The sequence below is a fragment of the Lepisosteus platostomus genome (genome assembly GCF_059453375.1).
Source record: "Lepisosteus platostomus isolate fLepPlt1 chromosome 5 unlocalized genomic scaffold, fLepPlt1.hap1 SUPER_5_unloc_3, whole genome shotgun sequence".
Taxonomy (NCBI): Eukaryota; Metazoa; Chordata; class Actinopteri; order Semionotiformes; family Lepisosteidae; genus Lepisosteus; species Lepisosteus platostomus.
In genome coordinates, this window is record NW_028291473.1 from 582,555 (window position 1) to 605,979 (window position 23,425).

General features: G+C 46.5%; 2 non-coding genes across 2 annotated transcripts; both read right to left on the minus strand.

Moving 5' to 3' along the window:
* Nucleotides 1-16,679: 16,679 nt before the first annotated feature.
* On the minus strand, nucleotides 16,680-16,761 carry trnal-aag (transfer RNA leucine (anticodon AAG)). The gene has a single exon. It is a non-coding gene; the product is annotated as a tRNA-Leu (tRNA).
* A 6,223-nt stretch (nucleotides 16,762-22,984) lies between these two features.
* Nucleotides 22,985-23,078, minus strand: trnai-uau (transfer RNA isoleucine (anticodon UAU)). Its single transcript has 2 exons — nucleotides 23,041-23,078; nucleotides 22,985-23,020 (listed from the first exon to the last, which is right to left on the minus strand). It is a non-coding gene; the product is annotated as a tRNA-Ile (tRNA).
* Between the last annotated feature and the right edge of the window lie 347 nt (nucleotides 23,079-23,425).

Sequence of the window (23,425 nt, forward strand, 5' to 3'; positions counted from 1 at the left end):
TACAGCCATCCAGTTGAGGTCCTTCAGTTGGTTGTCCAGTTCTTTCGGCTGCGTTCTTTCCCAGACTTGTCTGGGAACTCTTAGCCTTTTGTGGCGACCAGATGCCCCCTCACCTCTTTGTACAGAGCTCTGTGGTTGCTGCAGGGCTCTGGCTGTCTCGTGGCTTCGTACCTCCTGCTCCACTTGACAGCATGGGTGTAGAACTCCGATCGCATCTCTGCATTGGGCCCAGTGTTTGACCACTGGACCAAGTGCCTCATGGGGACGGAGAGCCACAGCCTGACAAAGTACTGGTACTTGTGGCTGATGGGCTCCCGCAGCGCCCAACAGAGGTTGCAGTAGAAGATGCAGTCGAGTTTCAGGGGGAAATGTGGGACATCTGGACCCCCTTCCTCGACCAGCTGACACATCCGGTTTCTCGTGATGTACTCGTACTTGCCGCCCAAGACGAAGCCGAAGATCATCCCTTGCAGCGCTCGTCTGAGTCTAGCCGGCAGTGGGTACACAACTTCCAGCTCGCATAGTCTTTACGGAACAGTGCCTTGAAGTCGTCTTCCTCCAGTATCTCCCGGTTCAGTTTCCAGTACCCACGACCGAATGCCGGCAGGTTGGTGTTAGCCACCACCGTCAAGCGCTCATGGTCGGAATACCACTCCGGGGACACCGTCGCTGATTCCAGGGAGCAGGTCGTGTGCAGAAAGATGTAGTCCAGGCGGCTGCACACTCCCCGGGAGTTTTTCCATGTCGTTCCGGTGTCGTTAGGGAGGCACCGTCTGAAACCGTCTACCGGGGAGAACTGCTTGAGTAGCGACTCCAGCTCTGCCGAACTAGCGTCGCTCCCCTTCTCCCGGTCGTTGTCCGGGAGACCTGTCTGTTGGTGGTGCAGCAGCTGGTCAGGTCAGCAAACACTTCCTTCCGGATAGAGGGTTCCGTCGGAGCATAGACGTTAATTGCTCTCAACTTCTGCCCCCTCCAGTCGATGTCTGCGACCAGGATCCGGCCCTGCACCACCGAGAAGGAGGAAACCAGCGTCATTTCTGGGTTTCCGAGGAGGATTCCCACTCCAGAAGAGTGGACACCTCCTACGCTCCAGCATGATTCTCCCTTCGTCCATTCCCTGGTGAATGTCAGCTTGCGCTTTCATCCTTCAGGTGGACCTCCTGTAAAAAACAAACTGAGAAAGACTTTGAAGCCAGATCATGAAAGACTCCCCGTCTTTTCACCGGGTCTCTTAGCCCTCTCACGTTAGATGTTAGAAAGGTAAGTTTCACAGTCATGATTAAACAAGTGAAAGCTGAATGCTCCTCTCTTTGTGCTTACAGTGGAAAACTTGGGACTCTACATCTGGGCACTGTTTAGCCTAGATGTAACTCCTCTCGTTCGGGTCCTGGGGGGAATATGCTGGGCTCCCTCCAGGCCTCGCTGGGGACTGAAAGGTAAACATGCTGGACAGGTCCAGCCCTACCATCAGTCCCGGCTCCAGGGCGGCTTCAAAGTAATCCTCGTCTTCCTCAAGGATACTCTCCGCCACCGCTTCGGGAAGGCTTTTTTCTTCCCTTTCTCCAGGAGTTTCCGGGACCTCCAGTTGCTCCTGGGCCTTGGGGGAGGGGGGCTCCACTTCCTGGGATGCCTCTTCCTGTTGTTCCTGGGGATTGGGGGAGGGGGTTCCGACTTATTGGGCTGCCTCTTCCTGTTGTCCTGGGCCTCGGGGGAGGGGGTTACCTCTTCCTGGGCTGCCTCTTCCTGTTGTCCGTGGGACTCGGGGGAGGGGGGTTCTGTTTCCTGGGCTGTCACTTCCTGTCGTCTTTGGGCCTCGGGGGGGAGGGTTTCCATTTCCTGGGCTGCCTCCTCCGGTTGTTCCTGGGCCTCAGGGGAAGAAAGTTCCGTTTCCTCTAGGACGAGGAAACGGTTCTCGCTTACCACTCTTTTCTTTTGTCCTTCCGAAGGTGGATCCGCCCTACATCTCTTCTCCCCCTTTCTCTTTCCCTTCTTGCTGGGAGTTATTAGGGCCCTTCCTCCGGTCAGCCATTTTGTCCGTCGTCCTGGCGGCCATCTTGTGACACTGGTGCGGCTGGGGGTGTGACCTCGGCAGTTTCAGTTCTCTGCGGGGGAGGTGCGGGTTTTTTGTTCTCACCTCTCTCCCTTTGTCTTGAGACCGGTTTCTGCCGGCCGGCTTCCACCACCTGCGCAAATGAAGGTTTGCTTACCTTGCATTGGTGAAGGAGGTGTCCCTCGGCGCTGCATCCGTCGCACTTTTTGGCTGCCCGGCAGGTTTTTGCCAGGTGCCCCTCTTTGTTACAGTTGTGACATCTGACAATGTCACACGTGTTCTCCTTGTGACAGGACTTTCTGCACTTCTTGCAGAAATCCGGCATCCTGGGGTAGTAAAGGTACCCCCTGTCGGCTCCGATGTTGAAGCGGGCCGGGGGGTGCTGGAAACCGTCGACGCCCTCTAGGTCCTCTTTCAGGAGGACTCGGTACTGGCGTTTGCCGTACCAGACGCCGCAACTGTCCCTGATCTCCGTCGGTTTGCCCACCAGAGTTACTTACCTCCATAGGTACGCTGTTACCAGTTCCATTGGTACGTAGGGGTTGTATGTGAGGACTGTGATGGTCCTCTGGTTTGTCTTCCTCATAGGCTCCGGCCTGAAATCAGAGAAACGGGGGTGCTTACCTTTTTCTCTGATCATTTTCGTTGCCTTTTCATATGAGGCGACCGTGGCCATGTAGGCCTCCATGTATCTCTCTGCCTTGTTGTCTTGCAGGCAGTAGAGATCTCCGGCCACCAACTGCAGGATCCCTCTCAGGAAGGTATTGAAATAGGATCTCGCAGTTGGCATCGTCTCTGTTTTCTTGGTCCAGTGGAACCGGATCAGTGTCTTCTTGTCTGCCATCTGGAAAGGAGAAAAAAGAAAAAAGGAGAGAAAGAGAGAGAGCAAGGTCCTGTGGAGAGGAGGGTTAAGCTGCTAAAGGAGCAGCGAGTGAGCCCTGGACTTTGTCCTTGTGGGCAAAGCCCAGCTAGGTGCAGGCGCAGGAGGAGAGAGAGGGAGGGAGCGGATAGTGCTTCCGTGTCTCGAGGAAGAAAGCAAGCACCGCGGGCAGGCCACGAGTACCTACTCCCAGCCAAGAGGCCAAGGAGGCAGAAACAGAGAGAGAGGGAGCGGATAGCGCTTCCGAGTCTCGAGGAAGAAAGCAAGCACCGCGGGCAGGCCAAAAGTACCTACTCCCAGCCAAGAGGCCAAGGAGGTGGAGCAAAGAGAAAGGGGGAGGGGAGAGGAGAGAGCAGAGAGAGAGAACGTTGCTGCCAGATCCCACCCAGCTCAGCTGCTGCTTGGCCTTAACCCCCTAGGCTCAACCTCGGGCGATACCAGCTCAAGCACTCCTCAGGATCTTCGATCGCCTTCTAGAACTTTGGAAAGACAAGAACTGCGGGCATGCCACTTGAACTTGATCTTAGCCAAAAGGCCGATAAAATTTGATTCCAGCTCACTGGCCCTGCAAAACTTAGTTCAAGACTTTAAACTCTCAGACACATATAGATGTATATATCCCACAACAGCAGGATATACATAGTCAGGGAGGAATAGCAGCTCCAGAATTGACTATTGCTTTGTCTCAGAGAGAGTGAAAGTTGTTGGGGTCACTCTTCAGCCTGTCTTCTTCTCAGAACATCAGGCTTTAGGGTGTAGAGTGGAACTCCAAGGCAGGACTGTCTTTGGCAGAGGCCTCTGGAAACTCAACACAAAGCTGCTAGAGAACGAGGGGGTAGTATCCCGCTACAAGGAGAAACTATCACAGTGGCTGTCCTTGCAGTGTCTGTACGGGTCAGTAGGAGAGTGGTGGGAGGAGGTGAAGGTGAGGACAAAGGCCTTTTTCATGGCTGAGGGAAGGAAGGCTGCTGCCAGACGGAGAGGAGTGCTAGCCAGGAAACAGAGGCAGCTGCAGCGTCTCTACACGATGCTGCACGGTGGCTTCGATGTGCTTGAGGATATCACCCTTTTAAAAAAGGACATCCGGAGCATAGTCGAAGAAAGCAGTCGAGGAGTGCTGTTAAGAAGCAGAGGTCAGTTCTTGGAAGAAAATGAGAAGTGTACTCGCTTCTTTTTCAGGAAAGTGGTAGGCTCCAAGTCTGTCATGGAAAGTGTAGTTGATGAGGAGGGAAGAGAGAGTACAGAGCTGAGTGCTATCCTCTCCTGCATCGAGGCCTTCTTGTCACGGACGTCCAAAGGGACTAACCGTGGGGAGCAGGAGTGCGGAAAAAGACCCATATGCGTAGCGGCGAGACGGGAAAAAGGCCCGGGCTCATTAGTGCAAAGAGTTCAGGAATGCCGTATAGAAACCTGTGCCCTCAGGGAGCGGACGTGGGGCGCCCTGGTGCTAGGCGGGTCTCAGGACATCCGAACGTCAGTGCTGAGCGAGGACAGAGTGCAAGACCCGGAAATATATAGCCCAGGGGAAAGAGAGGGACAGGAAGGACAGCAGACCAGAAACTAGGGACAGGACAGAGAAGCTCTACAGAGCTAAAGGATGAAGAAATTCATTTTTTTACCTCAAAGCTAGAAAACGTTTTGAGTGAAGAAGATAGGGAAGTACTTGAGGGGGATTTGACAGTAGAAGAGCTGAGAGGCTATGGAGAGCTTACAGAAGGGGAAAACAACGGGTGCTGACAGGCTCCCTAAAGGGGCGTCTGCTTTTACTACTTGCACGAATGAAGGCAAAAAAAAGCCAATCGACGTGAACGAACGGCGCTTTACAGAGGAGTACTGCCTGACTAGATCGTTGATGAACGACAGAGGCCACTCCGACCTCTTCTCGGTTTTCTTCAATTACTTACTAAGGATCTTCTTCACATTCGCCCATGCAGGGGAAGCCAGTTACACCAAAGCAAACGCAGGAAGGTGCATTTCAAGCAGAGACCAGGAGGGACTTGTTTACACCAAGAGTGGTCGGAGAATGGAACAATGCGCCCAGCCCTGTTGCTGGAGCCGATTCTTGATGAGATCTTGGGCTCACTAAGAGGACCCCGCTGGATGCTAATCTTTCTGTTGTTCTTGCAGGTCCTGCGCTGCTTTTGAGCCGACAGAGCTTGTCCTGGTCTGTCGGCACAGCCCAATTGCAAATGATCGGCTCCGCGTACAGAAGGAACGTGCGTTTGGTACAAGAGTGCACGAAGGCACCGGAAATACATTGGGAACAAATGACCGGTCGCTCAAGACCTCTGTGAAGTACAGGAGTGTGCAAAAAGAGGCTGTTTTCGCCCGGTCTCAAACCAGGGACCTTTTGCGTGTTAGGCAAACGTGATAGCCGCTACACTACGGAAACCTGGAGGCACCACTGCTGGTGTCTCACTTGCGTTTCGGGCTGAGAAAGGGAAGTGTCATTTTAGGCAGGGAGCGCTGGAGAGAGGAACAAAGGGCGCGATGAAACAAAATGCCGAAACCCGGGATCAAACCAGGGACCTTTAGATCTTCAGTCTAGCGCTCTCCCATCTGAACTATTTCGGCGGTGCGCAGAGCCCACAGCCACCTGCTCCAGCCTTCCTGTGTTGCGGCATGAGCGCACCAAGAGTAGCGGGAGAGTGTTGCAGGAACGTCACTCAGAAGGAAAGCCACCCAGCTGCGCCCTCTGAGCTCTGTCCAGCGCATCTTCCTTGCATGGACTCCTGCCTGCGATGGGCAGGAAACAATTAGCAAGAACAGAACAACACCCAATGGGTGTCTCATGACCACACCTAATGGTTGTGACACGTGCAGGTGTGAGGGGTTGCCGGGGTACTTTGGAGCAGAGCTTGGGCGGACGGGGGGCGGGAAAGCAGACAAAGAGGTCTCAAGGTCTGCATGATCACAGCTCTCCGCCGCCCCAGGCTTCCGCTCTATAAGCTACTGGACACACCCGCCCCTCCTCACACAGACCGTGGAAAAGCCCCCGAGTGGGAGGGCTCTCTCTTCCTCCCAGGAGCTCTTGGACACGACGCACAGACAGGGCGCGGGGAGCCGCCGCCTGCAAACACGGCTCCAGGCAGGACTCCACTCCGCAGGAGCCGCAGAGCAGAGGAGATGAGGGCAGCTTTGCTCCTGTGCAGAGACCTGAGCTGTTGTTGCTGTGGATGCTGTCTTTTCTGCACTCGGGGTAGGAGTGAATGTTGAGTTGCACTTAGAAATGAAGCAGAGCACTTCAACGGCACGGGTGTGTGTGTGTGCGCCCTGGTGATTCTGGGAGACAGATCGAACCTGGGCTAAAAGAGAGGGGGCTTAGCCCTCTTCCATTTGCTAGTTCAAAGTTGTACAACCCATTTGTATCTGCTAGGCGGCGCAGTCGTCGTGCACAAAGAACGCTTTGAAAAGCGTCAAAGGCAAGTCATTCCGAGTTGGTCGTTTGTGTTTTCCGTTCAGACGCGAAATGCTGAAATGATCTCTCAGCTCCTCGGTTGTCATTTCTGCTCCGTAAAGGGATCACAGCACGCGTCGGCTTCCAGCACGCTGGGTCGGGACACGATGCCGGGGGTCGGAGAGAGCGATGTCTTCCTCGTTAGTATAGTGGCAAGTATCCCCGCCTGTCACGCGGGAGACCGGGGTTCGATTCCCCAACGGGGAGTAGCTTTTATTTCACCTCCTTAGAGAATGACTGCCTTTCACTTCTCTGTTTTCTTTCACAGCGTCGTGCACCTTTTCATTGCTCTCGCTTTCAGAGCCTCCGCACGGCACACGACTCGACATCAGGAAGCACATTGAAGTGAAAGCAGGAAGCGCTGCGACATGCACTGTGCAGATCCCGCCACACTAAGAGGTGAGTGGGTCTGTTCGATGCACAAAGAACGCTTTGAGCAGCGTCAAAAGCAAGTCATTCCGAGTTGGTCGTTTGTGTTTTCCGTTCAGACGCGAAATGCTGAAATGATCTCTCGGCTCCTCGGTTGTCATTTCTGCTCCGTAAAGGAATCACAGCACGCGTCGGCTTCCAGCACGGTGGGTCGGGACACGATGCCGAGGGTCGGAGAGAGCGATGTCTTCCTCGTTAGTAAAGGACCTGTCACCTGTCCCCACCTGTCACGCGGGAGACTGGGGTACATCAGGACGCGCATTGAAGTGAAAGCAGGATGCGCTGTGACATGTACTGTACAGATCCCGCCACTACTGGGCCCGATTTCCCCGGATCGAAACCGGGCGGAAACAGGCCCGTTTCGTTTGTTGCCACGCACACTGTTTGGGGATTCGCCTAGCGCTGTGATCCAACAGACCCACTTACCTCTTAGTGTGGCGGGATCTTCACAGTGTATGTCGCAGCGCATCCTGCTTTCACTTCAATGCGTGTCCTGATGTACCCCGGTCTCCCGCGTGACAGGTGGGGATACTTGCCACTATACTAACGAGGAAGACATCGCTCTCTTAGTGTGCAAAACACTTACTTGCAGCATTGTGGGTGCTGTGGTTTAAATGCTATTGGTTTGTGAACAGAATACCCCTATCCCAGTGCATTGTGCCACATTAAATAGAAGCAAGAGAAAAAGAGATTCAGAACGCAAAGCTGAGTCAGTGTTCTGTTTAAAAAATCGGTTTGAACATCAGGGGAGCTGTTTTTAATAAGGTGCTGAGTAAAGAATATTTTAATCTTCCTGCTGTCAGTAGTATTGTGCATATAGTTGACTCTTACCTGAATGAAAACAGGACGTAAAGGAAGGGTTTCAGAATTCAGACAAAGCTTTATTCCCGTGCTTACAGTCGGAGTAATTGGAGACTGCGCTATTCTGTTGCCTATGGTCATATACGCGTTTTTCGCATGAAGCCGTATTGAACAGTATTTCTCGCGTTGTGAACTTGTGTATACAGCGGTCCCCCAGGTTCCAGTTAGTGCGTAATTACGCATCGATGAAAAACCGGAGGTTTAAAAAAAGATAATTAGCTCACTGATACTTTGATGTAGAGGCTGTGGAAATATCTACATGTCGTGGTCTTTAAAATGCATTTGGTTTGAAGGCGTTCTGTGCTTCCGTTGCGAAGATATGGACAAAATAATATTCGTGATTGGTCAAAAAAATGTCATATAAACGAAAAAGTACAGGCTGAGAAAGCATTCACAATGTATTTTATACACAAAGCAAGTATTCTCGCGATTCTAAGAGGTTTCATGTAAACGCTACAGGCGTGCCAAAATCGTTTTCGAACTTCAAGCTAACTTTACCACGGGAAAATGTCATATAAACGAAAAAGTAAAGGCTGAGAAAGCATTGACAATGTATTTTATACACAAAGCAAGTATTCTCGCGATTCTAAGAGGTTTCGTGTAAACGCTACAGGCGTGCCAAAATCGTTTTCGAACTTCAAGGTAACTTTACCCCAGTCTGGTACCGTAGGTCACGTAGCTGAAAATCCCAGTCATGTTTTTTTTCCTATCTTGTGGTACATAACGTACCATTTCGGACTATCACAAAGGGCTTGAGATTTCGTTAAATGCATGTATTCATTTCCTTTCTGGAAAACTTGTATTTAAAGAAATTCACACAGCTTGCGAGAAATGAAAATCAATTCTTGATTATCAGTGCAGAAGAAATATTACCAGCTGGCAAAAAAAAGATTTTTTTTTAACCGAAATGTTGTGATGTGAGACACGGACCCACCATTCCATCTGTGTCGCTCGTTCGATTTCATAACTGAAAGGTTGGTGGTTCGAATCCACCCAGGGACGTGTTTCTTTTGCGATGTAAACATTGTCTTCACAAAGGTCGATTGGATTTCTCAGCGAAACCTTAACCATTTTAATTTTTGCAGGAAATGCGAGAGCTTAACACGTGTCAGAATCACCGGGAAATGTCCAATTACTGTATGCCCAACATCGCAACTCCCCAGAAAACCAAATTCACCCAAGAAAAAGTCGAGTCGTCATTTATACCCCCGTTGCATCCTTTGCTGAAATATTTTAAAAATACAATGCAGATTTGTTTAAGAACTTGCGAGCTTTGTTACATTAGCACCGTGCATTTGGACTTCGATATTTTGACACATTTACCTTAATTTTAAACATAAATACTGTACAATCTATTTTAATTTTGTTGTACTATTAAAATATGTTAGCTGAGGATGCAAAGGGGTGAAAGGGAAAGGTCAGAGGTGTAGTAACACCAAGGTTAGGATTGGTGGAGGTGATAAGGGTGTTGATGGTTTTTCTCTGTAGAGAATTTTGAGTTTTTTATCCTTCTCTGAAGTGAGAAACTGGAAGAGTTGGGAGTTGAGGGATCTGATAAGGTTAGTTATGGAAGGAAGTTGATGTGGAGCTTTTAACCGTAAAAACTCCTTAATGTCTTTGATGTTGTCATCAGCGATAAACTGCATTCAGCAAAGATAAAAAGAAAATTATCTTTGCTTACTGCCCTGTCTTTCTCACACCTGAAGAAGGATCCACAGCCAAAACATTGTGATTCTTTTCTTTTCAGCAGGAATAGTGCTTTAATTGTTCCTTTGCAGCCTACGCATGCTGACGCAGCTACCCACCCGATATCTAACATTCTATTATCACAACTATGAATGTCCACTTTGGGTATTTTTTCCATGCTTATTTATTATTATTATTTATTCTGTCATTGAAGCATATTTTATGTCATACTGAAGTGTCATAATCACTGAAAAAATATTTTTTTCATTTAGAAAGTAAGAAAATGATAAATCACTAGGAATTGCATTTAGCCTGTTCTGATCTAGATTTTCTATATACTTTAACATGCCATGTTCACAATGTCACAACTCAGAAATGAAACAGTGAAGTGTTGTAATTACAAATGTACATAGTGCCGGGACATTGAGATGTTTTGGTAATGAGGAAGGAGGGACATGCAATGTTCACAGGGTCAAATTTATAAAATGCTACAGTAAAATTTCTTGTATTTCGGGATTATGAGAGCCTGTTACATTGTGTCTCACACCTCAGTGTCAGAATTTTGAGACATTTTTATAACCAGGGGTAGGTTCATAGCAATAAGCAGAAAGTGCGATCATCCTTTGCTCATCCTCGGTTAACCATATATTCTCATATGTCATGTTCTGAATGTCCCATTTAAAACTGCTACATTAAAATTAAGACTTTTTATGATCAGAAGGCAAGGTTGTGGTAAATATGCATAAAGTGCAAATGAACTTATGTTTTGCCTTTGTCTTGTTATTGTGAGTTTTGAAAATTGGTTTTCGATTTTCTGAAATGTGTTTCACACAAAAATGCAATTTGGATAGTCACTACTTATATATTCCCCTTTACTGAGGATATGTACAGTAATCCATCCCGATTAGTACTTTTAAAATTACTGTAGAGAGCCATCAGAAAGGGAATGAAAACTTGCATTAAACAAAATCAAGCTGCATGTAATCATCCATAGTGATACATTTTGTAAGACAAGACAGGAAGAAAGACACTGCTGGGATTTGAGCGCAGAATCTCCTGTTTAATAGGAAAACACTTTAACCAAATCAGCCAAGATGCTGTCAGAGTATTAACATCATGTCTGCATCAGGGATTACAGCTGACTATCGCTGGAGGACAGTTCACTGTGAACAAGTCAGCCTGCATAATGAGGGGGAAGAGACTGACCTCTGTGATGCACTATAGAGTTACACTAACCTTCTATCCAACTGTTCTATGCGGCATTCTACCCTAGTGGTAAATATTGGTTTCCGTGCATGTAATATTCCTTTTTTTGTCAAATATTTTCAAGCACAAATTTTGCTGTTGAAAATAAGCCTTGTGGTTTTCAATGTTGTGATCCTTTTCCCCCAGTGTCACCTAAATTCATACACTGTGCTTTGGCAATTCTTCAGGCGATATTGTTTAGAGGAGCTCAGTTGAATTAGTTTGCGTATATAAAGTATTTCTTTTCCCTTTAATCCTTTAAAACATATTACATTTTCAAAACATTGTATCTTTCTTCCTACTAATTGTAGCGGCAATGCTTGTTAATAAGACAGAATTAAGTGTTGCTGTGCTTTCCCAAATGAGGCCCCATCTCTCTCTTCACCTCTGTGGTGCAGCCACAGAGAAGCTATTCAGGCAGGCTGATTTAAAGATGTTTTCTTTTGATAAGGGACAGCTCCCAAATGGGGATGCATTTAGCTAAGCCTGGCTATCATGATCAATGGGCATCCATTGGCGCCTAACTGTCTAGGGAGTGCCAGATGGACATCTGGACTGCATTCCTAAGTGTCAGGAGTAAGTGACTCATATCTCACCTTGATCAACCAATCAGGGACTGGTAGGGCCGAGTAACCCACGTGGGTCTCTGATGCCCATGAAACTTTCATCCAATGAATGAGCTGAAGTTCCTCCAGGTAAAAACAGGCAACAAAGAACTCCAAGACTATTCTAAAGGGAATTCAAAGGAGAATTCCAGGAGTGTGAGACAATTCCAGGGCAGGACGGCCCAGGAGCAGAAAGGCTCCCAAGGGCAGGACATTCTCGCAGCGCGCCTCCTGACCATCCTGAGACTCAGCCTGGACCACCACGGAACGGCCAGTGTGTCCAAGTGCCAGAACTTTCCTTTGTTCTAAGAGTCGAGAGCGGAGGTTGCCAGAGAGTAACCAGAGGATCCACCCGAGGTTAGCACCAGCAGCAGGCCTCTTGAAAAGGTCAGAACTGTGGACAGCTGAATCACTATTCAGAACTAGCGCTTCATCAGGAACGAACTGGTCTTCTTCCTGACCTGCTGGGACTCACAGTCATCTTTTCTCCTGTGCACAAACTTCGCTAGTTTCAGCCAAAACTAACTAGCCAGTATTCAGAGAGCATCAGCAGCGCACCGTCACAAGCCGCACAGCACAGCCTGGTACGGAGCCAGAGAGTGCGGATTGGACAGCAACAAGCCTGCATTTGCTTGTGCCCGCAGGAGATCTGAATCCCCAGAGATTGGATGAGTATTCAACTTCACTGCATTACTGCTCCAGAATTCTATTGTTATCCCAACCAGTTGATATCAATTTAATTCCTAAGAGTTGTGTACTTGTTTTGAGTATCTAATGCAGAAGTTGTAACCAAGTTAAATTACGAAATGGTCTAAATGAATGATATACCGAACGTATGTCCTCTTGATATGTGTAACTCTTTGTAACTGAATGAATATATATCTTTTGTATTCTGATAACCCTTACGATAAGATCTGTTTGGTTTACATGCATATTATATATATTAATGAATGTATCCTCGTGTATTAGTACCTGTGTGTGCGTTGTTTGAGTTATCTCGCATGGTTGGATTCTGAGACCATTAAAAGAATCAATTTTGTGATTAACTGCCACAATTAATAATTGTCCCAGTAAATGCCCAAACCCCTACAGAACTGGTGCCTCGTGAGAGCACACTACAACAGTGTGTGATCTCCTGTCCCAGCCTGAGGAGCAGACACCGAACCTGTCTCTCAATAAAAATAATACAGTGTGCGATCTCCTCTCCCAGCATGAGGAACAGACACCGAGCCTGTCTCTCAATTATAATAATACAGTGCGTGATCTCCTATCCCAGCCTGAAGAACAGACAGTGACCCTGTCTCTCAATAATAATAATACAGTGTGTGATCTCCTGTCCCAGCCTGAGGAGCAGACAGCGAGCCTGTTTCTCAATAATAATAGAACAGTGTGTGATCTCCAGTCCCAGCCTGAGGAACAAACAGTGAGCCTGTCTCTCTATAATAATAATACAGTGTGTGATCTCCTGTCCCAGCCTGGGGAACACTGAGCCTGTCTCTCAAAAATAATAGTACAGTGTGTGATCTCCTGTCCCAGCCTGAGGAACAGACAGCGAGCCTGTCTCTCAATAATAATAATAATATAGTGTGTGACCTCCTGTCCCAGCTTGGGGAACAGGGAGCCAGACTCTCAATAATAATAACACTGAGGAACAATGAGTTTATCTGTCAATAATAATAATACAATGTGATCTCCTGTCCCAGCCTGAGGAACAGTGAGCTTGTCTCTCAATAATAACAATACAGTGTGTGATCTCCTGTCCCAGCCTGGGGAACAGACAGTAAACCTATCTCTCAATAATAATAATCCAGTGTGGAATGTCCTGTCCCAGTCTGGGGAACAAACAGTGAGCATGTCTCTCAATAATAATAGAACAGTGTGTGATCTCCAGTCCCAGCCTGAGGAAAAGTGAGCTTGTCTCTCAATAATAAAAATACAGTGTGTGATCTCGTGTCCCAGTCTGAGGAACAGACAGTGAGCCTGTATCTCAGTAATAATAATAATACAGTGTGCTACCTCCTGTCCCAGCCTGAGGAAGAGACAGTGATCCTGCCTCTCAATATTAATAATACAGTGTGTGATCTCCTGTCCCAGCCTGGGGAACAGAGAGTAAACCTATCTCTCAATAATAATAATCCAGTGTGTGAGCTCCTTTCTTAGCCTGAGGAACAGACAGTGATCCTGTCTCTCAATAATAATAATCCAGTGTGGGATGCCCTGTCCCAGTCTGAGGAACAAAAAGTGTGCTTGTCTCTCAATAATAATAGATCAGTGTGTGATCCCCTGACCCAGCCTGGGGAGCACTGAGGCTGTATCTCAATAATAATAATACAGTGTGTCATCTCCTGTTCCAGCCTGAGGAACAGTGAGCTTGTCTCTCAAAAATAATAATACAATGTGATCTCCTGCCCCAGCCTGAAGAACAGACAGTGAGCCTGTCTCTCAGTAATAATAATACAGTGTGTGATCTCCTGTCCCAGCCTGAGGGACAGACGGTGAACCTGTCTCTCAATAATAATAATAATACAGCGTGTGACCTCCTTTCCCAGCCTTAGGAAGAGACAGTGAGCCTGTCTCTCAATAGTAATGATACAGTGTGGGATCTCCTGCCCCAGCCTGGGGAACAGACAGTGATCCTGTCTCTCAATAATAATACTCCAGTGTGGAATGTCCTATCCCAGTGTAGCGGCAATGCTTGTTAATAAGACAGAATTAAGTGTTTCAGTGCTTTCCCAAATGAGGCCTCATCTCTCTGTTCATCCCTGTGGTGCAGCCACAGAGAAACTATTCATGCAGGCTGATTTAAAGATGTTTTCTTTTGATAAGGCACAGCTCCCAGAGGGGGGTGCACTTAGCTAAGCCTGGCTATCATGATCAATGGGCATCCATTGGCGCCTATCTGTCTAGGGAGTGCCAGATGGACATCTGGATTGCATTCCTAAGTGTCAGGAGTAAGTGACTCATATCTCACCTTGATCAACCAATCAGGGACTGGTAGGGCCGAGTAACCCACGTGGGACTCTGATGCCCATGGAACTTTTAGCCAATCAACGAGCTGAAGTTCCTCCAGGTAAAAACAGGCAACACAGAGAGCCTTTAGTGTAGAATTCTGTGGACTTTTCTAAAGGGAATTCAAAAGAGAATTCCAGGGCAGGACGGCCCAGGAGCAGAAGGCTCCCAAGGGCAGGACATTCTCGCAGCGCGCCTCCTGACCATCCTGAGACTCAGCCCGGACAACCACGGAACGGCCAGTGTGTCCGAGTGCCAGAACTTTCCTTTGTTCTAAGAGTCTAGAGCGGAGGTTGCCAGAGAGTAACCAGAGGATCCACCTGAGGTTAGCACCAGCAGCAATCCTCGTGAACAGGTCGGAACTGTGGACAGCTGAATCACTATTCAGAACTAGCTCTTCATCAGGAACGAACCGGTCCTCTTCCTAACTTGCTGGGACTCACAGTCATCTTTTCTCCTGTGTGCAAACTTTGCTAGTTAAAGCCAACACTAACTAGCCGGTCAGTGAGCATCAGCAGCGCACCGTCGCAAGCCGCACAGCAAAGCCTGGCACCGAGCCAGAGAGCGCGGATTGGACAGCAACAGCCTGCAACTGTTTCTTTGTGCCCGCAGAAGATCTGAATCCCCAGAGATTGGATGAGTATTCAACTTCACTGCATTACTGCTCGAGAATTCAATTGTTATCCCAACAAGAGTTATGTACTTGTTTTGAGTATCTAATGTAGAAGTTATAACCAAGTTCAATTACGAAACGGTCTAAATGAATGATATACTGAATGTATGTCCTCTTGATATATGTAACTCTTTGTAACTGACTGAATATATACCTTTTGTATTCTGATAACCCTCTCGATAAGATCTGTTTATATGCATATTCTATGTATTAATAAATGTATCCTCGTGTATTAGTACCTGTGTGTGTGCGTTGTTTGAGTTATATTGCATGGTTGGATTCTAAAGCCATCAAAAGAATCAATTTTGTGATTTACTGCTACAATTAATAATTGTCCAAGTAAATGCCCAAACTCTACAGAAGCATGCAAGAAAATGTGATCATTACCTATGGAATTTCCCACCAGCGTGGAGTTTGTCTGTCTAAAGCAGAACACAGCGGAGTCATGCCGAGGGTTGTGAGATCAAGATTTCAGTGGAGCACTGTCGTCTACGTCTTTAGCTACATGAGTTGGACATCCTCTTGTACACGGAAAGCAGATTGAGATCCTCTGACATGAAAAGTGCCAGATAAAAGCCATTTCTCATCCTTTCTCTTAGTGGTGGAGCTATGGCATGTAAATGAGGCAACTTTCAAGGCGAGCAGGCTCGGTGCACACCGAACGCAGATGTCACAGAGCAGTTGAGACGTGTCCAAGTGGCTGTCAAAGGACAGCACTTTGCCGGCGCATTGGCTTAGTTGGTTAAAGCGCCTGTCTAGTAAACAGGAGTTCCTGGGTCCGATTCCCAGCGGTGACTTTCTTCCTGTCTTACTGTACAGAATTTATCCTTACGAGCAAATCCCATGCCTTTTAATTCAGGTGAATGCAAGTGTTCGTTTCCTTTCTGGAACAACTTGTTTTGAAAGAAATCTATACAGCTTGCGAAAGATGAAACACAAATCTTGCTTATCAGTGAAGAAGAGGTACTCCCAGCAGGCCAGCTAATACCAGCAAAGTTTTTTTTTCACCCTAACCCAGAGAGTGGAGAAAAGCGAGGCGCCTGTGGCTCTGCACTGTAATCAGTTCGCGAGTTCGGCGGTTAGCTGAAAGAGTGGTAAATGGAGCTCGCCCCAGCCCGTCCTTATTCTTTTAAAGAGGATAAAAAATTAACTTCGCCGCCATTACTACCAGCTTTAAAAGACTGCCATGGGCACGGAAAAAAACGAAGCAGAGATTCCTTTACAAACCAACTGATAAAGCTCAGCCAGTGAATACTGTTAACAGAATGTGAAAGCACGATCAACTTTGTAACTGCAACCACAGGAAAAACAGCAAGAAGCAGGCTCCATTCCCCATTTAAATCTGTCGTGCGAGGCATGCTTTTTGAACGCATGAAGTAAATCCCACGATCGCTTTTGAACTTGGACAATGTACTTCCAAAGGAGCGCTATGCGCAAAGATTTAACAAGCTCAACCCCCGCCGACGATTCGGTGTGAACAAGCAGAACATTCAAGTTTCACAGACAGAAACAGCACGCCAGCTCAGCCAACATTAAAACGGAGGGCACACTACGATTTGCATTGACACAAAAGGGATCTGGGCAGACGTCGTTCCCTGCATAACGCAAAAAGTGGCAAAGCGCTTTTGGGTTGAGAGGACGCAAGAAGGTTTTTGTTTTGTGCCTTGATGTCAAGCTGAGAAAGTATCTTTAAACACTCTGCTTAGTTTCTCGAGAGACTGCCAAAAAGCAGTTCCCTCCCTTTTGTCTGAAGCCAGCTGAAAGGGGGTCTTGACAGAAGCACCTGGCAGCAGTGGGATTCGAACCCACGCCCCCGAAGAGACTGGAGCCTTAATCCAGCGCCTTAGACCGCTCGGCCACGCTACCCGCTGTGTGCTGTCTCTTTGTCTCATTACATGCCCGGAGGAATCCGGGTGGGTTTTGCTCTTGTCGCCCGACTTAGTGGCGTTATGACCGTGGAACCGACTGCACCTGCTTTTTCTGAGATGCTTCCCCTCTCATGGCGAGATCTCGACTTCTTTAACACCTCTGGATAAAGATCTGTGGAGCAGGTTTCAGACCTCTGCGTACAGCACCCTTGATGTCATTTTATTTTTACAGCAGCCGCATCCGGAAAGTTGTGTCTTTTACATTTTATTTAAACAACAAAACTACATACAATACAAACAAGAGCACATATTACGTATCAAGAAAATCGTCAGGGGTACATGCTATAATACAATTATACTTTATGAAAAACTATTACACAAGGTAAATACAATTAAGGTCCGCACAGGTTGTTCTTACATTTCGAAAGAGTCCGTAAATACCCCTTTACATCTATTTTGAACTGTTCAAACGTAGGACTCTTCCCAGACCATTTCACTTTATACCACATTCCTAAACGAGGATGCATCTCCTGTTTTAGAACTATTTTGGGCGGTATGGCTTATACAACACACCCACAGTATTCTAATGGTGGACTGCAGATCTGTGCTATAGTTCAGTCGAATTCGAAGGATCCAGCAATCGTACTGGATTTGACTGGGATTCTGAAATGTCTCTTGCAAAAGTATTTGGGTTTGCTTGAACCTTTGATATAAAAAGTGATCTGATCTGAAACTACCCAGCTTACAATCTCTGAGGTAGTTGTCACTAAACTTGGACGTGATGTGGCACACATGTGCCATGTGCCTTTACTTTTGTAAAAAACTGGTATCGGGAAGAGTTTCTTAATATTTCTTTTGATTAGCATGCAAGAAAATGTGATCATTACCTATGGAATTTCCCGCCAGCGTGGAGATTGAATTCACAACCTTGAGGCTCAGTGTTCAAGAGTCACAGAAGAGGTCAGCCTGGTCTTCAGTTTGCCAACGATAAGCTCCGGCAGTGCTCCTCTGTAAAGCAGACTGTTCGGATCGGTTATGTGGGATGGCACTTCGATACTAAGATCATTTGCAGTACACTCAAAAAGCATAGACGAAGAAGGTGTCACAGTAAGGTGAACCCTATGGGCGAGGGATGTTCCTGCCTCGTGTACGACTACACCACCTAGCAATACAAACGGGGTGCTAGGGCCCCTCTACATTACCACAGGTTCTGTTATCTCCTAGAATTACCAATGCACACACAGACCAGCGACAAGCATTTGTATTGTATAAGTGCCCTGTTTATTTTCCAACTACATTCACATGCACTATCACCCAAAAACACAACGAAAACAGAATTCACAGCAGCAAGAGGTCCTTCCCAGGGTCAAAATGAATAGAGAGGGGCAGCAGTCTTTCCTGTAAAATACTAAAGAGAGGTCACTCGAACGTCTCTACTTAGTACCTGTAGTCTCTGATGGCCCACTTTGAGGAGAGGGGTATCGCCCAGTCCTATTTCCCCAGTCTCTGTTCAGGTAACAATAGCAATCCTCTGCGACTGTATTACATTCCTCTCAGTTTGAATCGGCTAACTGTGCCAGTTTCCTTGTTCCTCACCTTCAGGTGTTAAAAGTCTCTGTACAGTACCTCTGTTTCAATGCCAATGTCTCTCATTGTCGTCAGTTACTGAACCAGTAGATCCTTGCCTCCAGGTATTAGAAGTCTCTGCAGAGTACCTCCGGGGTCTTGCACTCTGCAGCTTCCCTTGTGCTGCCTGTGTCGTCTCCAGGGTCCAGTGGGAATCGGGAGCCCCCTCTGTTCTGTCTCAGGTCTTTTTATCCCTCTCCTTAGCCAATCCCTTTCAGGGGGGTTTCCACTGTCCCTGTCAGAAACAGGTCCAGGAGGAAGCTTGTGTTGTTTGAGGGGTGTTGGAGTGCTGAGCTAGGTGTCATGGAACCTTATCAGTTCACCCCTTGGTTTGGCTAAAACTGGCTCAGTGACTCCTCACACCTCCAAGTCTCGATACCTAATTGCTCCCTGAACGACTTGGGTTTGACTGTTTTTACTGACTGTTCCTGTATTGGGACAACTGCAGTCACCCCCTTGAGTGAGAGGCAACATTGACACCATCCTGGAAATCAACATAACCTAATCAATCACAGCCTGTTACTGCCTCAATGACCCACACCCTGTAACACAAATCAACATAACCCAATCAATCCCAGACCGTGACTGCCTCAATGACACACATCCTGCGACACAAGCTTCACCTGGAGCACAATGGCTGTGTTTTCAGCTACGGAAACTTCCTGTTGACAAGTTGGTGTTTGTGTTGCTTTTTCTGCTCAATGGAGCTGTATTAATGCAGGCACACGTGCTTCCACGGCAAGTTATTTTATTAGTGCTCACAAACCAACACACTGCAGACACCTCTGATACTGTCACTGCTTGTGGGCCACATGTTCCTGCCGTCAGCCTACTATACCATGTTCATGCACATGTAGAAATATTACTGCTGTAGTACAGGAGCGAAAGACGAAACGAAAGCACACCCAGTTTAAAAAGGCACATTTGTCAACTGCTGAACTTCACAAGGATGGGATTCACACCCACATGTGCAGAGCACAATGGATTAGTAGTCCATCGCCTTACCACTCCACCACCTCATCCCAGAAGTTAGCCTCCTGACATGAGTTAGTGCTCAAGATGGTCGTCTTTCCTCTACTCAAGGATCATTTTCCTCTTCCACCTGCGATTTCACCATTTTCCTTGAAGATGTCAAACATAAAAAGCATATTGAGCTCCTTGGACTTGAAATTACCAGATAAAAGCCATTTCTCATCACTTGCTCAGCGAGCAGGCTTCAGCGCACACAGAACGCAGGTATCTCAGAGCGGTGTGTCTAAGAGGCCGTAAAAGGAGAGTGCTCTGTTGGTGCTGTGGCTTAGCTGGTTAACGTGCATGTCTAGTAAATAAGCTTCTGGGTTCAAATCACCACAGTGCTTTTCTTCCTCTCTTGCCATGCAGAGTTGGTCGTTGTGGACAGCAACAGGTGTCTGCCTTAACTTTAATGGAAGTGTTCATTTCTGGAACAACTTTTTTAAAAACAAATTCCACACATATTGCGATAGATAAAATACTAATCTTCCCTGTTGGTGCAGAATAATTAGTGCCAGCTGGTATGAAAACGACAACAATTTTTTTTTGTCTTTAGCGTAAAACCTGTGAATGTAGAAGAAAAGATGACGAGTGTCAATTTTTATGGCACCGTGAGCTTGTCCTTCAGTCAAACACGTAGGTAATTCAAACACACCCAGAGATGCACTTCGAATTAGCTTTGACCTAAATCCTATCTACTCCAGATGTGATTGGGCCTCTTTCCACATCCTGATATATGCAGAGAACACAAGCTTTTGGCACGAGTGAATATAAATGTAAACATAAATACTATTCAATATATCAGAATTTTGTTGTATTTAAAAAATATTTTAGCTCGGGATCCTCAAATCAGGAGTGTAGAAAAGAGCACCGTTAAATACCATCGGGAGTGCAGAACGTGATAAAAGTGTTCTTTAAACAAAAAGTGAAAATAGTGAATTTGTCTTTCACTTAGATGTTCATTGAAAGCTCAGTAAACGATAAAGCAGTGGCTCGTTTTGTGAATTCTCCTCGCATCAGATTGTCTTGCTTCGACCTTTAAATTGTACACTGTGTAGACCCTTCACTCTCCCTAACTCAATTAAAGAGCCACAGGCAAAAGTGCCTGTCAGTTTAGTTCAGTGGTAGAGCACTTGCATCTCGTGTATAAGGCTTTGTTTTCTACTGCCACTCTGGATTTCTTTTTAAACGCAACATCTTATCTGTGATTGTCTTTCATGTGACATCCCCCGTGTGTGAATTTCAGCATGACACATAACATCGTTTGAGATGCTATTTTTAAAACAGACCAAATGAAAGACCTATTAGCTAAATACAAGTAGAAAACACAGGAATCTAATTGAGAAAATTTGGACCGGAGCGATGTATAGTATTGTAATGGTTGGGGACTCAGGTGGGCACCCTTGCCATTGCCACTTAAGTCAGCCCCCCACCGTCGGGGACTCAAACCTGCGACCGCTACCATACCTCAACCGCCACCATAGTTGGGTCCCTGTTGAGTGATGCCAGAGGCCTGGGTTTGAGTCCTTGACGTTGGGGGACTGACCTGATGTGGCAGTGGCGAGGATGCCCATGTGAACCCTGGAGCGTTACATTGGTGTCAGCAGTGGGATGGGATAGCCCTTTGTGAAGGTTGGTGAGTTAAGCGGGGGAGAGTGTAACGCATACGGCCACCATTGAGTGTGTAAGAGCCGGCTTACCAGAGCGGTGATGTCACCACCCTTCCCTGTAATAGCAGGGCCACAGCCACAGGACTGAAGGGAGATTGCTCTTTAGCTCAACAGGCTAGGTCCTTGTTGAGTGATACAGGAGGCCTGGGTTTGAGTCCCTGGTGGTGGGGGGCTGTTGTGAACACTGGAGTACTACAGTATTACTAATAGCAGCGCAAAGCTCACAGTGGTGGCTTTAGGGTATCAGAGCCAGTGGTGCAATGGATAATATGTTTGACTTTGGATCAGAAGATTGTAGGTTTGATTCCTCCCTGGCTTGTTAAGTTTTTAAACTACACTTCTCAGTGTACACAACCCTTCTATCGAGTGGATGAGTCTCCCGTTACGTCTCCAATTCTTTCCGCACATTCTGCTTGTTTCACCACCGTTACTGTTGGACCACAGCCACAGAATGGAGGAGAGATACGGTTCCGATAAACTGTCTTAAATAATCATGTTGAAAAAGGTGACAACGTTTTTTTTTTCTTTAAGATAACCTTACATTTGCCTGTTCAGTTCAAGTTATTTTCTGTACCTGCAAATTCCCCAATTTTTCTGCTGTCTCCTGAGAAAGACATGTGTCAAATCACAATAAGTAATACAATCTATTCAGTTAACACCCAGATGTAACAGAACACATTTAAGACTTACACCCCCTTTAAATATGTAATTCCTTCATTTCAGTTTTCTTACCTCCCCAGGATACCTGAAAGTTCACTATCCCATATTAAGGACTGTACATGCATTACCGGTAATACAGCTACTAATAAAGATATACATTAATCTTAATTATTAATAAATTACACTTTTATTAATAAAGACATGTATTGATCAAATTCATTGTGAATAGTTGTGGTGTCTAGAAAACAATTTTAGCTACAGTAAATATTTCAAGCGAGTGGTGCGTTTGTTCGTTACTTTGTGACCATATTATTTCCACTACATTCAGAACAGTTCAAATGCGATCGACTGTTCCTCTACTGAGCTACATAAACCCTGTGAAGAGGTGGTTTAAGTTAGTCTCCTACATCGGTAACATCTAATGGGCAGCATATGTTATTTTAGGTTTGTTGCAATTGAGAACAGGTTTAGTATGGAGCTGCTGACAAATTTCAGCAGCCACGTTCGTTGCAATGACCCGTTGTAGGGTCATTGCCAATCAGCTGCAAGAAAAAAAAACATAATTTGTGCCTTTATTTAAAAAAAAGAAAAACAGAGTAGTAGTTTATGTGGTAATTTCAGGTACAATGTAAGAACTTAAGTTAACTAGTCCCACAGTAATGCGTGGGGTCCTATCAATAGAAAAAAAATACTTGTAACCCAAAAACACAACAACCACGATGCGAGAAGCCTTCCGGGAACCTAGGTAAATCAGTGTAGTAGTCTAACGACTACAGAAAATAAAATAAAAAAAATACTTAAAGGAACAACTTCAAAACAAAAAGAACATTAAAAACAAATCTGGGAAACAACAAAAACAGAATCTAATGCCAGAGCTTTTTCAAGTCTTTGGTACCCCATCATGCTCCCTTAGTCCCAGTAGACCTCTCATCTAAGAAGATATCTCTCATCTATCTGTGTAGAGATCAGCTGGGGGTCCACAGCTGATGGGAATTTAAGTAGTGACCTGCGTCAGCTGCAAAGGAAAAAGTATAGGTTTATTCCATGCTGAAAGGAGAAGGAAACACAACATGGAACCTTCTTCGGGTGTGACGTGGAATAAACCTTTACCTGTTCCTTTGATGTTAATTTAGACCGGATTTCCAGCAAATACCTAACAGGCTACAATCTCGTTAGATAAAGTGTTAAGGACGACCTATAAGTAGCAGTATCTAAAGTGGACAGTTGCTTTCAGTAGCTAAAGACAGGACACGCTGCTCCAGGTGAGGCTTGAACTCACAACCTCGGCATGACTCCGCTGTGCACTGCTGTATAAGTACCGCGCGCTGACCGATTGCGCCACTGGAGCCGCGGAAAGTGCTTTCCCTTCACACACTGACGTTGCACAAACACAGGGTGAAAACGATTTCGGCACGTTTTCCGTCTCTCCGTGGGAGAAAGGGACAGCAAAAGAGCGAGGAAACTACAAGGGAAGAAAATGAAAAAATAGTGCTCACTGCAAAAGAGGGAGGAGAGAGATGGTCAGACACGTAAATCAGCTCGGCGGATTTACACTATTTATGAGTCTTCATGTGTCTGAAACTGTCCAGTTTGTATTTTCGTTTTAAAAATCCAGTAAACTTGAATAAGACAAGAAGGCACACACTGCACATCTGCGGAACATCACGCCCGATGTTTACAGTGACATCAGAGATT